Raw genomic sequence first — 16055 nt, 5'->3', positions numbered from 1 at the left:
TGTGTCACTAAAAACATTATTTGTTTTAGGGGTAATACATAAAAGAAAAAAAGCCAGCATGAAAAACAGAAGTGATCCTCGAATAGAGCCATGAGGCACAACTTTTTGGCAGAGATAACAAGATGTACACCTTTGTAACACATTGACTTAGAAGAGTTAACCCTCCAGAAGATGCATGGTGTAAAGTCTGATAATATGCTCAACATATTATCTTAAAAATGTACTTTGATATTCTTGTCTGACGTTTTACAGAATACTTTTGTGGCACGTCTGAAAAGGCCAGATTGTTTCAAGGACTTTTAACTGTAGAGCATTAACCAGGTGTGGAAACAAAACTGTCATAGTGGTTCCTTCTTATAGATCCGCTGACCAGAGTTAATGTGGAAACCTGCTAATACAGTATGAGCTGGAGACGTTCAGAACCATAACTCTTGCTACTGTCCTATCCCAGCACTAACTTGTTTTCTTTTTATGTCCACAAGCCGATAATGACGTTCCCAGTGTTTATTTTGGACCCGTTTCACTTCACGCAGCCTTTTTTACAGATGCCTAGGTAATTTTCCATCTTCCCTTTAGAGAGCCACTATAAATAAATGAAATATGGATGCAGCTTGAAATCAACTCCAGCGGCATCCAATCTCTTGAATCAACTTTGGGGATGTTTCCCTGCCAAATCCTGCTTGGATACCATCACTTCCTTAGCAACTGCATGCACAGCGGCTATATATGTGCATTTAACGCTGACAGGAGCTGCAGGGCTCAGCTGTTGATGGAACACAGTTATCCTTTTTCTCATTACTGTCTACTCTATGTGAGCCTCACCAGGCCTGAGGAAGACCATCAGGGACTTACATGTGTGTGTGTGCACATTGTGGACAATAAGGAGACAAGACCCTCTTCTTGGAAACACCTGTCCAATACTCTAAACAGAAATCTGAGCGTACACACAAAGGACTTTTTCTCATCACACTCCAGATGTTGTCAGATAGGGATTTAATCAAGGCTTTTTGACAGAAATAATAATTGCTCAAACATGTTTCAGGTGCCAGAACTCGCAAGTATAATTTCATTTGAGATCATAAAAAACGATTCAGGTGCTCCCCGTATGACGGCAGTGTTTGCTAACCTGTTTCTACATGCACAGGATCTGCAGCCATGCTTCCATTGACAAACACACAAGGCAGGGAATACCCAAAACTCAGCGCCCAAAACAAAACCTATTGGGCTCAATGGATGTTTTATTTTGGTCCTGTTTCCATGGATAGATGAAAACACCTCAGGGTGGAGTTAAGGTGATGTCATGCTTAAAGAGACACCTTGACAATTTATGTTTTATTTGGATACTTATGTTCAGTAGACAACAAGATGCAGTTCTTAAAGTATAGCGTTAAAGGTTGGCACATTTTCCCTAGCTCAGAAAGGGTTATGGTGCTTGCCAGCTGGTTAAAGCTAACCCCAGATTTACTAATCTTTTGGAACGAGTTCTGTTGGCTCTGGGTTTCGTGCTGCCATTTTTGCAGCCTCTTCTTGGCGTGCTTAAGATCAGGAAAACATTTAAAGAAAACACAGAATAGAGGCAGAGGGCAGGATTTGCCACAAACCTTTATTGGGTCATAATTTATGCTTGCAAGGGGTTCTTTTTGTAGTAGTCTTTTTTTAAGAAATCATTGTTACTGTGCCTTTAAATATCAGAGTATGCCTATAAGGTAACTGGTCATTCAAAAGAGAGAAATAAATATACACCCTGTATTTCTTTAGTGATTCCTTTCCCCCATAATAAGTGGGCTCCACCACCGGCCCCTAATGGCCATCAAGGTCAGCAGCACTAGCTTTACAGTAATCACATGAAAATCCCTGCAGCCAAAACATTGCATTCAAAAGCAGCAGGCTTATCCCTGTGATCGAGCTGATTCATCCCAATGATGGGTTTGTGCATATATTAAAACCTTTTTCATGGAACACATCATTGCTCCAGAGATATCTATCATGCTTTTTCCATGCAAAATTGAAATAAATCTGACAAACTAAACAACTTTTGTAATCATTGTTGGTCCACTCCAGATTCATACATATAGGTGACGATTAGTGCAATACATAAGTGATAAAGCAACTTAAATATCTTTTTAGATTTCATAGGAACCTTCAAAGTTGGTAATATGTCCTTGTTGTGTTTACATTGTGTTTCTTGTGCAACTATTAGGCTGAAATCTCCCAGGTTTGAGTAGATAGGCCCTGAAGAAAATGTAGTTAATTTCTTCACCATTAAATCATCCAGATACTTTCTTCCAAATTAATTAGATCCATTATCCTGCTTACAATAACAATGCATTGGCTGCATCTTCTAAATGCATACCATTCTTAAAGAGCAGTGAATAATACATCATAATGGTATTGTATAGATTGGAAAGGTCATGTGGCCAACAAGTCGGTTACAGAAACCGTAGTGATAGATAAAAAATGGACGATTATTTGTCCATCGGGGCAGAGACGATCCCATCACGTCTGAATGATGCAACACATTAATTTACTCATAAATCTCATTATTCAACAGTCTGTTTTGGTGAACAAAGATAATCCAGTCGATTGATCGGAACGGTCTATCTTGAGAAATAGCACACAGATGTAATTATTTCCACAAGGACACGACAAGGTGAAGGTAGAGAGTCTGATTGAACATTTAACCTTGGATCACCCTCAGTGGTGATTCAAAGCTCAACCAATGAGCTGCGAAATACTGTCATATCAAAGTACTTCAAGATCTATTTGTTGCAGCATCGAAGAATAAATGTCATATGAAACGGAAGACCGACTGAATATGGTAAGCAAAGAGGAGGTAAAAAAAGCAAATAGGAAAAGCAGAGCATGGAGGTCGACACTTATTTTCTTCTCATGTCAAAACTCAGCAGGCGGTGTCAGTGGAAACACCTGACTGCCGTCTTCCATATAAATGCTCATTTTTAAGTCATGAGCTCGAGTCCAACAGAAGATAATTGCAGCCTGAGTCAGTTTGCAGTGTACATTTCCCTAATAAAAAAAGGATCTGATTCTTTGATGTGATATTTATATTCCCTCAGGATGAATGTTCAATTTGCTCAGACTCCACGATACCACTCTGAAAGTGACAGATACATGGAACTTTAACGGGAGATGTGGATTAGAGAATACCGCGCACATAAAAACACAAGCCCTCTCCATTTATTCTGTTTTTACTCGGTTGAGATTTACAAGGAGTCTTGTAAATCCGCTCCGACCAATCACCTCGTGTCAAGAGCTTTCAACTCTTCAGCTGCTTCTCCTTTATTTATTTAACTGTTTATCCTGAAGAAAGTGCATTAATTACTGCTAACGATAAAAGAAAATGTCAGCGCCTGAGGGCTTTGTTCAATAATAAAAAAGCGTTTCCTCTCTGCTGACAGGGATGTGACAAACTGCACACTGTAAACTGGAACAGATAACTGTTTGTTTTCTTGTAGACAAACACTGATCAAAAGATACCACCCACAACTCAAACTCAAACAATTTATGACGGCATTGACCTGATCTGACCTGTAGCGTCCAGATAAGGTACCGTGGTGCTTTGTAGCAAAACTCACAAAGCATTTGAACATTTTATTTAGGATTTGTTTGACATTTTGGAAAGTGATTATTCTCTCAGTTGACTAGTTAAATGATAACGATACCAATCGTCAGCCGATTAACAGGTACACCGATTTCAAATATTAGATTGACACCCATTTATTTTTGGATAAAGCTACAACCAGCTGGTTAGCTTAGCTTAACATAACTAATACAACTGCAAACTGAGGATAACAGCTAACATGGCTCTGCTAGTGGTATTTATATAACCTGTACAAACATAGTTTAAGAACACATGTAATCATTAAGCGAATAACAGTCGGTAAGGCTGTAAGAAATACAAGGACTGTTGTGTGTTTGAAAATACATTTTAACTTTGCGTTCAGTGTCACTGATTGTTCTATTCATATAATTTAACTCTGTTTTCTAATAATACTGAAAATAAAACCGTATGCTTAGTCCAGCTTTGATCAGGCTGTAATTGAGCCTTTTGGGAGCGCTCCTTTTGTTTTTGAATAATGCTTTTAATGAAAGAGAAATACTTTTCTGCAGCAGAGCGAGAGGCGCGATGGAGAGTAGACTCGGGCCACAGCCTTCATTCCCTGTGAACCCTCGTCTAATGGCTATTTAAATCAAAGTACTAACGGATTATCAAAGCCATTTAAATGAGTCATTATGGAGAGGATAGATTGGGAGACAGCCATGGGAGGTGGGTCACGTTAACCCAAAGGCCTGGAGGAAAGATGAGAAAAGCATGCAAATGAAATGTAAAAAAGGATAATTTGTCTTCTCTCTCTGTAGATTGTACAGCCTCTGCTTGTGATCTAATCTGCTATAAAGCCCACAGTGGGACGCCCTCAGGGAGGAGCCCCACTATTCTATACTTTTACCAGAAATAATGTCACATATTCAAGAGATTCTTAAGAGAAAGAGCGGAGACAAAGGAAGATGTGTGTGTGAAGGGAACCTACTGGAGAGAGACAAATTGAACAAGGCGACATGAATGAAATACAGGATGCACAGAAGCCAATAAAAAATAGATCCCAAACACTTGAAGTGACAGGGTGACCTTGCATCCGGAGAGTGCCACTTATGAAAAGCTAAGGGGGAAAAAAAGGAAAAGCAAATACAGTTATGTTGGACTCTATTTATCTTATGTCAGCCTGCATCACTCTTTCTGCTCTCTCTCTCCGTCTAAACGTTGTTTTGTTTCAGCATCAGGGGGAGTGCATCTGACGAAGAGATAGATCGGGTCTTGATAGATTGAGTGGGGAAGTTCATGAGATCTTTCTAGAGGGTTATCAAGAATAACTTTTATCCAATGACCTTTCCCCTCTCTGTCTGTGTCTGTGTATTCTCTTGTTCCGATGAACCCAGCCAAATCTTTTTTCTTGTTTTGTATCTTTATCTACGCCGGGATCCGGAGTCGAGGCTGATCCTCTTGCTGTAGTCCTGTGTCTTGGATCCTCTATCCTGAGTTCTGGATTAAGTCGTGGACTTCGGGTCGTGGCTGAACCTGTCTCTGCGGTCCTGCCTTGGGTCTCGCCATGCTGCTTCCCTGATGGCTTCCACAGGATTGTAGCTGACATCCTCGTGTATTCATCTTCTTATTACAGACACATGCATTTCCTAACATTCTGTCTGTAAAATGTATTATCTCTTCGATTTACACACGGCATCTATTGCACGTCTGTCCGTCCTGGGAGAGGGATCCCTCCTCTGTTGCTCTCCCTGAGGTTTCTCCCATTTTTTTCCCCCTTAAACTGTGGGTTTTCTCTGGAAGTTTTTCCTTGTACGATGTGAGGGTCTAAGGACAGAGGGTGTTGTTTTTCTCATACTGATATTCTGAACAATCTGTGCTGTTGTATTTGCTGTAAAGTGTCTCTATAGGCTATTTTTATTTTATGTACAGCACTTTGGCTCGACCAAAAATGGTTTATAAATGTGTTATATAAATAAAACTTGATTTGATTTGATTTTCAAGGTGGCTTGTAAAATCACTGTCACAATGAAAGAGAAACTTTCAAATGTGGTTTTTCAAAGAAGAAGTATCAGTGTAAGCAACATCAGAACTCAAACATCAAGGTTATTGATAAAGGAATAGGTCAACATGGGGAAATAGGATTATTTACATTATAACTGAAACTTAAAAGATAAGATTACTACTGAGATGAATGTACAGATGAAGCAGGCAGTTAGCATAAAGAGTGGAAGCAGAGGGTAAAAGCTAGCCTGAATCTGTCCAAAGGCAATAATATCCAATACCAGCACCAAGTGCTTCATATTTAAATGATTATAACTTCAATGAAATATGCTATATTGCTGTTTTAAATGGGTTTAAGTTACAGTTTTTCTCGATTGCTAACACACTAAAATTATACATGAAGCACAATTATTTTAACTGACACTCAAAGAGCAAAACATCAGCTCAAATCTCCAAAACTCTAAACACGTTTTCAGCTTTTCACACAATTTGCAAATCAACATGGCACTTTTTGAAAACCACTGCACACATTTCTCCACGTAAGACACAGGAATCTGACGTAAAGTCACGTGTTAGCAGGTTTAAAACACTGATATTCAAAATGCCTCACACATGGACCAATGATCAAGAAACACGTTCCACCTCACCAAACACCTGGTAGCATCATTGTTGGCTCAACAATCAGGATGTTAGCACTATAAAAAGACCACAGGTGAGTACTTTCTTACAGCAACAATGGAAGCCAACATGGAAGCAAGAGGAAGAGGAAGGGCTGGTCTGAGAGTGAGAGGAGGAGGAAGAGGTGGGTGAGAGTGAGAGGAGGAAGAATGAGAGGTAGAGGTAGAGGTAGAGCTGGAGGGAGAGGACGTGGACAAAGAAGAATACTCTCATGATATATCAGTGCTTATATCTGTTGTGTGAAACGTATTTACTTCATTACTGTAATTGAATTGTTGGCATGTCGCATACTATAACTACAACAATCCTGCACAATATACTGTGGTAAACTCACTTTTATGCAACACAGACACTGACCAACCACTATATCTTTGTTGTTTATCTGAAGGACTGAGAAACAAAGAGGTGGAAGGGTAGGGATTTTCAATGAGGCACAGGAAGCAGCAGTTACAAACTGGGTTTTGGCAAACAATGCCATCACACTTAGAGAGAACCGAAGCATTGTAACTATGTGCTGAGATGTATGTTGCACAATGTTATCTTTGAATAAAATGTGATTTTTTTCAACAACTCATTTGTATTTCTTCCTTTATTGTATTTCTGTATACTCAAGCAATCTTTCTCTGCAGAAACCTCTATGTACAGAGCATAGCCTATAAAAGATGAAAGTGCTTTAGATCAGTGGTTCTCAACTGGTGGGTCGCGGACCCGTTTCGAGTGGGTCGCAGATGTGAGTGAATGGGGAAAAAGTCAAACTTTTATTTTGAAGGCCCAATTTTCTAACGCTGTGCATGCAGTAGGCGTTGGACTGGAAGTACGGGAGACCATAAACGGTTTTGAAAACTTTTGTCACGTAGTGATCATCTTCTCAATAAAACATCTTTGCTGATGTTTTTTTCGATTCTTCTGGCCAATCAGAATCAAGATTGTTGTCGGAAGTCCCCATGGAGAATAACTTTGCGGTAGAACTATTCTTTATACACCCATGGGTACAACTTCAGATACAAATTAACACACAATGAAATATGACCCCTGGTTTGATGATTGACACGTCACAGAACAATGGGGGCTATCTACCCTTACCCACAATTTAAAGTAATTCACACAGACTCTCTCCTCTTTGCTCTTCTCTCTGTGAGGAGCAGCAAGTTCAGCTGTCAGAACAAAGTGAAAAACAAACAATGGTATAACATATTATTAATATGTCGGGTAGTAATACATCTATATATTTTCTTCTCAGTGTACCAGAATGGGTAGTTTATATGTTAGTATTTCAAAAAATCTCCTGGGGCTGAATCCCCCCCTTCTGGGGTTGGGTTTTTAGCATGTGTGCCTTTTTATGTTATTTAAAAGCATTATTTAGTTCTGTGAAGGGATATATACACGGTACTTCATTTTAATTAATATTGTATGCTGAAAAGCGTATATATTACAGCACGATGTTTTGTTGAATAGATTTGAGTGGTTCAAAATTTCGGGTCGCGATCTATTGACAAAGGAAAAAGTGGGTGCCGAGGCCTGACCAGTTGAGAACCACTGCTTGAGTATGCTCAGCAGTGTGTAGTTGGGTGGTCAAACCATCTAGTATTATGAATGAAGTGTGTTATATTTGGTGCAAAAGTTTGCATTTGGAAAGTGTTTATGTAGTTTTGAGTGCAGAAATGAGGTGTTTTGCACTTTGGGTGTGGGGTTTTGTGAATTGTGTTTAGTGTTCTGAGAAACTGAGCAATTAAAAAAAATGTGTGTTAGCAATCGAGAAAAACTGTAACACATTTAACCATGGAAAAATCTATATCACTAATGATTCTTTCCATTGTCAATAAATGTATATTTTACTTTTTATTTAATTTCATTCATGTATTTATGTAAAAAATCATGAAAAATTCCCGTCACAAGTGGTGGCATCGTCACATACGTGATTTGTTTGACTCGAAGGCCTAAACACCAAATATTATTATTTACTTTTGTTTTTATTATAATTTAGAGTGATATAAAACAGAGGAAAGCAGCAAATCCTTACATTTATAAAACTCAAGTCTTTGAATATATTGTATTTGGAAGGGGTTGTTTTATTACCTAATTAACACATTCATCAACAAATTGTTTTCCTTGTTGCACTTTAGTGTTTGAGCACCCAGTTCAGTTACCATCCTGCAGCACAGGGCTCTGTAAGAGAGATGAATGCTCCTAATATACAGCATCACTGGAGATCAGTGAGATTACAATGCATGGCAAATACAATAAAAGCCCTGTTGCTGTGTTACAATCAAATCCTACATTATTATTCCTGCAGCCATTTGAGATTAAAGAGTGCTGAGCGGTGCACTTGTGCGTCCACACATGAGCACGCCGCCCCAGCCGTGACACAGAGCACTTCATCAGCTCATGTCTGCGCGCACCGCAGGCCTCCGCTCCCCTCCGCCGTGAAAATATCTTCCAAACCACATCAATATTTATGTCCATTAATAGTAAATAGGCAGCACGAGTAGATGCATAATGCTCTGCTACTGGTCTTATTTTCCAAGGAGATGCACTCCAACTGCCACAACGTCTCTGTCGCCATGACAACAGAGTTCATCGAGCGAGCCGAGCAGGACTTAGGCTCAGGCTGCTACGACGAAAGTATAGCGCTATTCTCCTGGAGAGCGGGGACAATGTGCGCTCTAAGTGTGTTCTAGCGAAGATATGCATGTTAATGTAAACTTGTAGTTATCAAAATGTCACAAGGACACGAGTTTGTAGCAAGAGAGTGTGCGCACAACACGCCTCAACGCTGCCCCTGTGAATACCACTGATGTCAAGATGTGGATATGGACATGATCAGATGATCTCAGGCCACTTGGAGACATTGTTACCAAATAGCAGGAGCCACAGAATACTTTGACCATATAAAGATGTGGCCGCTTATGAGCAGAGCAGATGTGAGGAATTACAAGCTATCACATTCACATTCCACAGACCAGTGTGTGCCTGAGTCCAAAACACTGTCTTAACAAGCAGCCGAGATTTACTGCACTCCTGCTTTCAGATGCTAGTCGAAGGGGTAATTTTGAAAGAATCATTATGTATATGAACACTATCACTCATGTAAACAAACAAATAATTTCAGCCTTACTTCACTTCTATCCATCTCACACACATGTTGTTGCTGGCGCTCTGGGCTTTGGCCTGTCAGAGCATTGAAGTTTTGTGATCACGCACATGATTTCTCTTTGCACTGACATCTCCTCTGGGAGCAGCGACTACTCTGGGGTAGAAGATGGATGGAGAATGAAGGGGGGGTATTTCCAGCTACAGCTGGTGGATGAGAAACAAATGAAAGACAGGAAGCACAGATAGAGCTGAGACGTGTGTCAGAAAGCAGAAGTGTGGTTATTAAAGTGTGTTGAACACAGCAGCTCCATGAGGATTTAGGAGGCTGAGCAGATGCAGTTATTTGCTGCAGAGAGAACAGTTTACTGACTTTCAGCTTTCAAGGTAACACATCTTTTTACTTTGAGAATCAGCATGCATGCATGCACTGACTCTAGGTGCGTACTGCAAGATTAACAGGGAGTTTTTCTCATTGTGTGACGAAAATACATAATATCTTCCACCAGAAGACGGAGCTGGAAAAGTTGAGTTTTTTCTTGATGAAAAAAGCTTGTGAGGGTTTGCATCATACAGTTAGTCATTTTCCACATGATTAGAGAATTCCTCTATAATGACAAGGGTCTGTCCCTCCAGCCCTCCTCAAAGACTTTCGCTTTCCAGCTCAGTGATGACCTCATGAAGGAGTCAGAGAGTTTATCTATAGCACTTTTCAATGCAGTCAACTGAAAGTGCCTTTTAAAGCAAAAAAGATGCATTGAAAATCAAGTCGATTAAAGTAAATCAGAGATAAAATTAGTTTTTAAATGAGACTTTAAAGTGGTTAAGCCTTGGTCAATTCAAAGAAATACTTCACCCACAAAAATAGAATGTGTCCTCTTAATCACTCATTCCCTGTTGCCTTGATTTCTTAAAGAAAACGTTGAGTTCTTGTTCAGCGTCCCCAAAATGGTTTGCCCAAAAATAACCATCAGACAACTATAGCGCATTCAGAAGGCAGCATTCAAAGTAGAAACACATCCCTCCTGTTCCTAAAATTAATGCATTTCTGTTTGGGTTTCATTTTATACGTTTTCTGTATCTATTCTAAAGTAGTACGGAAATCTTACTCACTAAACGGCTGAAATCTGGGTCCATCTTGGGAAGAAAGACAAGCAGACAATCAAGTTGTAAACACACAAAGAGTTTTTCCAGATGCTCTAAACCACTTTATTGGAGAGAACGATGCATGTACACCAGAAACTGTGATGGATGTTCATAACAGTTTGGGATTACAGTTCTCCTTTGTTTTCTCTTTTACATGTTTAGTCTAAGTTTGGCAAACAAATGAGATTGTTTAAAACATCTGACTTATTTTTAGCAATATCACTGCGTTCCAAGACCTCTGGTGAGCAAAATGTTGTATAAATGATGACGTGCTCACTCCTTCTGGATCCTGTTAAAACGATGGTAGCATTATTCTTAATGTGATTAAATTGTCTAATGCTCTTTCCATTTCAAACTCCATTGCTGGAAATGAAGTGACAAATTAGTTTGAAAACTGTAATTCCTGATATTATTAAAGCTTTCATTTTTTCCATATACTTAAATTCATATCCATTGTGCACTCTGGAAAACTGCCATTGGACACTGCTCTGTACTGTCTGCCCATTAGAGGTGATGTTATTTGTTCAGACTGCGACCCCAAACATCCCCCATCCCCATCGGAGTGGGAGGGAGATGGAGATACCCCATGTAGAGGCAAAATAGACAAGGGTGTGTACGAAGTCTGGCCAGCCTGTGGTGACAGCAGCACGTTCCCACACACGTTCCCACACACGTTCCCACACACACACACACACACACACACACACACACACACACACACACACACACACACACACACACACACACACACACACACACACACACACACACACACACCACACACACACACACACACACACACACACACACACACACACACACAACACACACACACACACACACACACACACACACAGCCCCAAAAACAGCAGGAACCCCGGGAGCAGGATAGGACGGTGGGGTTTTTTCTAAGGGTCTGGGTGGTGGGGGGTCTCAGCTGTGTTTAAGGACAGTGAGACAGCAAAAACCAGGAAAGGAACACACACATAAATAGACACACACACACACATACACACACACACACACACACACACACACACACACACACACACACACACACACACACACGTGCAACTCACTGTCATTAATAAAGGTCGTCAATTAGATCTGACCTAGAAAGCCTGTCTGCACGAAGGCTTCACAACAGGCTGAAACAGAGCGATGGGCTCAAAACACTCCAAATCCCTCCACTCAGCTCACTCTCTAAAAGCCTGAATTAACTCTCACACACATATAAACAGACAGGAAAAATAGCACTTTAAATAACACAGGAGGAGGAGGACTGCCAACACTGAAATTAGTTAACTAATTTAAAGCCTCTCAAATGGCTCTCTGTGAAGTTGTCAGCACAGGGGACAATTAGTTCCAGCATGTCATTAACTTGTCTGTGTGACTGTGCAGGTACAGCATGCTGCGAAGACGCTGGTAAACAACACCGACCTGCAGAGAGTGATATGGACACCCGTACCTTTTTCTCTGTGTGTGTTTCTTTCCTACACTGACAGTGCAGGGAGCAACTGAGTCGTCAGGGGTCGTGTCTGAGTGCATTAGCAGAGGAGGAGGAGGAGGAGGAGGAGGAGGGGAGGAGGAGGAGGAGGAGGAGGAGGAGGAGGAGGAGGAGGAGGAGAGGAGGAGGAGGAGGAGGATTGAGGAGGAGGAGGCGGCAAAAGGATGTTCTGAAGGTGAAGAGGGTGAATGTTGTCTTCCTTCACCTGGCATGTGCTCTCAGTTAGCGGGCAAGGACGTGTCAGGGGCAAGCAGTGGCGTCCTGGCTCTGTTCCCTGAACTCAGACCTTCTGCTTTCATTCACGGTCTCGTCTTAAGAGCTTTCTCCTCCTCCATTGTTCCACAAGGCTTATCTAAAGGGTTTATGCCTCTGACTTGTGCTAAGCACTCGGGGTGACAGAGCCGAAGCTCATCACAAATCCTAAAACCCGCTGCAAATGCTTTTTCTGTTTCCTGGCTGTTTTCTGTCTTTATTATTGTTTTTTCTCCCCCCAACCCCGTCTCTCTTCCCCCCCTCCCCTTTGTCCCTTCCCTCACTCTCTGTTCCCTTAATGCCTCTATCTCCCCTCCACTCTCACTGTGACAGTGGAGTGCAGGCGTGCTCTAATCTAAGCCAGATGAGCTAGAAAAACACAGGCTTCGTCCGCCGGTTGCTTTCGCCATTAACCAAGGGGCCCATCATTTCTCTCTCCAATCACAGAGCAGACTTCTGAGGTTTACCAGCACGTCTGCATATGCACTACAGCAGACGAGCCAGTAAAACTCCTCTGAGTGATTTACAATGACACTCTATAGCTGCTGCCATGTTATATCTCCTCACCACAGACTATTGGGCAGTGGCTCGGAGCCAGACGCGTGGCACCTGTTGAGAATGCAGCAGTATCAAAGCAGTTTTACATAATGCTCTCTCTTTGTGGAGGAAATTGTATTCCCAGCATACTCAGGTCCCTGAAGGTACTTTTTCGGATCATGTGGGTGCAGTGTTGCATGTAAACGTGGCTCCTGATCAGACCAGTCTGAGAGTCCAGTCGCCATCAGGGTTGGGCTGAGGCTCCGTCCTCTCTGTCATGGTGAGTTTGGGCTGAGGCTTTCATTTCGGATTGGCTGGCTCTCGCTTCTCGCACACTGCTGAGGCAGAAGGACATCAAGTCCCTCTGGGGACAGTCGCCGTCCCGCCCTGTCACTTTCACTCTGTGGATAAGAGATCCACAGACCCCAAAAGCACATGGCATAGAAGTCCAGACTGCAGTGAGGCAGAAAGGGAGGGCACAAAGAAAGAAATAGGAAAAGATCAACTGGAGACTTGGTAGAACTGGAGAAAGCGAGATTCCTTGATTCAACACATATCTCACTTAATTTTCTGGCGAGAGATAGATGGGAAAACCGACACCACTCTCACGTCTGTACGGTAACTATAGAGCTACTGCAAGCTTAGCTTAGCATAAAGGCTAGAAACAAGGACACAGCTAGCATGGCTATTTCTAAAGACTACCTGCACCTTTAAATCTCACTCATAACAAGTTATATAATATAATGCTTTATAGTACCTACAAAAACAGAAATGCAAAAATGATTTGTTCTGATTTACAAAGGATTACAGTATATCCCGAACTATTTCTTGAAAAGGTTAGTTAAGTGATTTAATTTTCAATGCATACATCAAGAGGGGAACACTCCACATGAGTTTAAAAGACTCTACATAAAAACCAGCAGCAATAACATAGGCAGAAGAACAAATACACCTCCATGCATATCAAGCAATGCCTTAAGCAAACACGAGCAAATCCATCTCCTTAGACATTCCAGCTATAAAACATGACCGAGGCACAGACTGTGCCTGTAACACATCAAACATAAAGTACCCTCCTACGCTGTTCATAAGCATTTCAAACTGAGCAATCAGAAATAGCAGCAGTGACTTCAGTCATTCTTGACATTAGGTTAGCTGTTTCCACCTGTTTTCAAGCTAAGATAACCACATGATAGCGGTGTCACTTTTTCGTTTAGTGTTCCTTATTAAATATGTGGTTTTGCTGTTTTTAGAGGTTATCACTGGCAAATGGAACCAATATAAAAGATTGACGCAACTAATGATTATATCTATTATCCCATCAGTTAATAAATTAGTTATTCTATTACCAACACGTTTTTTAAGCAGGTTATTTGCCAGAAACAGAGCCAGATACCCCCCCCCCCCCCCTGCTTCCAGTGTACTGTACATGCTGAGAAAAATAACCAGATGCCTTTTATCTTGCTGTACAACATGCTTTAGCAACATAGATAGTTACACGGCAGAGCTGCAATGTGAGAAAGAAATGTTGCTGACAGATCAGACACCTGATTTTGTGTGAACAGTGTTCATCACTCTCTTGGGTGGGTGAGAGGAATCATGTTGCGGGCGATCATCCAACATCAGAGAAGCGAGAGGTGAACATGAGGATGTTACTTCGACAATCATGCACTGCTCTCTGGTGTCTTGCACTGCATGCCAAATCAAGAGTTTGTGATACTCTCCCTTGTACCTTCTTCCTCACACTCTTTTTTTCTCCTTCCACCTTATGCTACACGCATTGTCATAAAAAAGCTGAAGATATTGAGATTTCAATCAGCAGCAGGATTTGGGGAGGAAGAAAAAAAATCTTTCCACAATTTATCATTTACCGAGTTCCTCCTCCGTGACTACTCGTTTTTTATACTGCAAAAAATGCTAAGTTAATAACACAGAGAGGAGAGCATGGTGCGGCAGGAGAACAGGCTCAGGATGGCACAATAACACACTCACTACCGAGCTCCATATAAATCAAAATGACAAAGCCAATCTAGCCAAATATTCTCTCATGCAGGCAGCAAACTGCTCGGCTCTCTGGACGGCTTTATACAGGAGTACAAGCGGGGAGAATTGTGAGTTAAATTTAAAAAAATGAATTTAGGTGTAGCCTCAACCACTCAATCTCCCTTACCGGTTTCAGAGTTAATCACATCCTGGTTTATGAGACAAGGATTCTCCCCAGAGATACAGGCTTTCACCTCCTGTGGGTGTATCATAAAGTCCTGTCAGAGGAGATGGTGTAGGTCAGTAAAAGTGGAGTGAGTTCACTTAGCCCCGCGGCTGCCTGTTGAGTATAAAACTAACCAGAGCCATAAGCTATAACCTCAAGAGGGTAGAGTATACTTTATATTTGCAGCTCACTTTCACTGTTCAACTCTGCTGCCTCTAGATAAACTGTCACAAGAACGAAGACAGACAAAATAAAGACAATATAATGCCATGAAGCTGGTTAGCTACATGTGGGCTACAGATGAGCACCGTTTTTTTTAGACTGTATTTGTTTGAATACCATTTACCCAGACATAGCCTGCAGACAACTACAACTGGAATACCAAAGAAAACTAAAACTTTGAGGATTCAGGAGTTATAAGCAGTCTTTTCTTAAAGGGTATTTCCTTCCATATTTATTATTGACATTGGAAACCGGATTTAATAATAGAGACGGTAAAGTCATTCTGAATTTAAAATAAGTGAATCATGTATCTCAGTTATTACTCTGAGAGGGCAAAGCCTCTTCTTTTGCTTCCATTTAGTTCGAATACATTTGATACAAAGAATAAAAAATGTCGGTGCTGTTAAAGCTAACTGGGAAACGCATAAGTGGTGAGATGGAAAGAAAGGTATGGGAAAATCAGGGTTAAGGAGAGAATGGGTTAAGCTTCTGTCTCCCTATACAGTAGACCCCAGGTGCATCGTGTGTCGCCCCATCCCCCCAGGCTGTGAGACTCTCCGTGCAGGGGAGACCTTTAATAGCCCTGAGATGGGAGCTCACTATCCCCAGTAGCCTATAAAAGACAGTGTTCCTCCGTCCCACTCCCCCTCTGTCTGGTATGGCCTCATAAAAAGACTTAACTGGCCTCACATGACCTCTCTGTCCACTGCTGCAGTGATAGGCTGGATCCTCAGGAGCAGGGCAAGTAACTGGTCGGCTGTGGACTTCGGTGGATCGCAGCTGACCTCATCCTGCTGTCCGTCTGAAGAGGGGCGTTTCCTCTGAGATAGCTAACATCAGCTGCGTCTGAGACA

Source organism: Gymnodraco acuticeps, unplaced genomic scaffold (genome assembly GCF_902827175.1).
Source record: "Gymnodraco acuticeps unplaced genomic scaffold, fGymAcu1.1, whole genome shotgun sequence".
NCBI lineage: Eukaryota > Metazoa > Chordata > Actinopteri > Perciformes > Bathydraconidae > Gymnodraco > Gymnodraco acuticeps.
Note: the sequence above shows the minus strand (reverse complement) of the source record.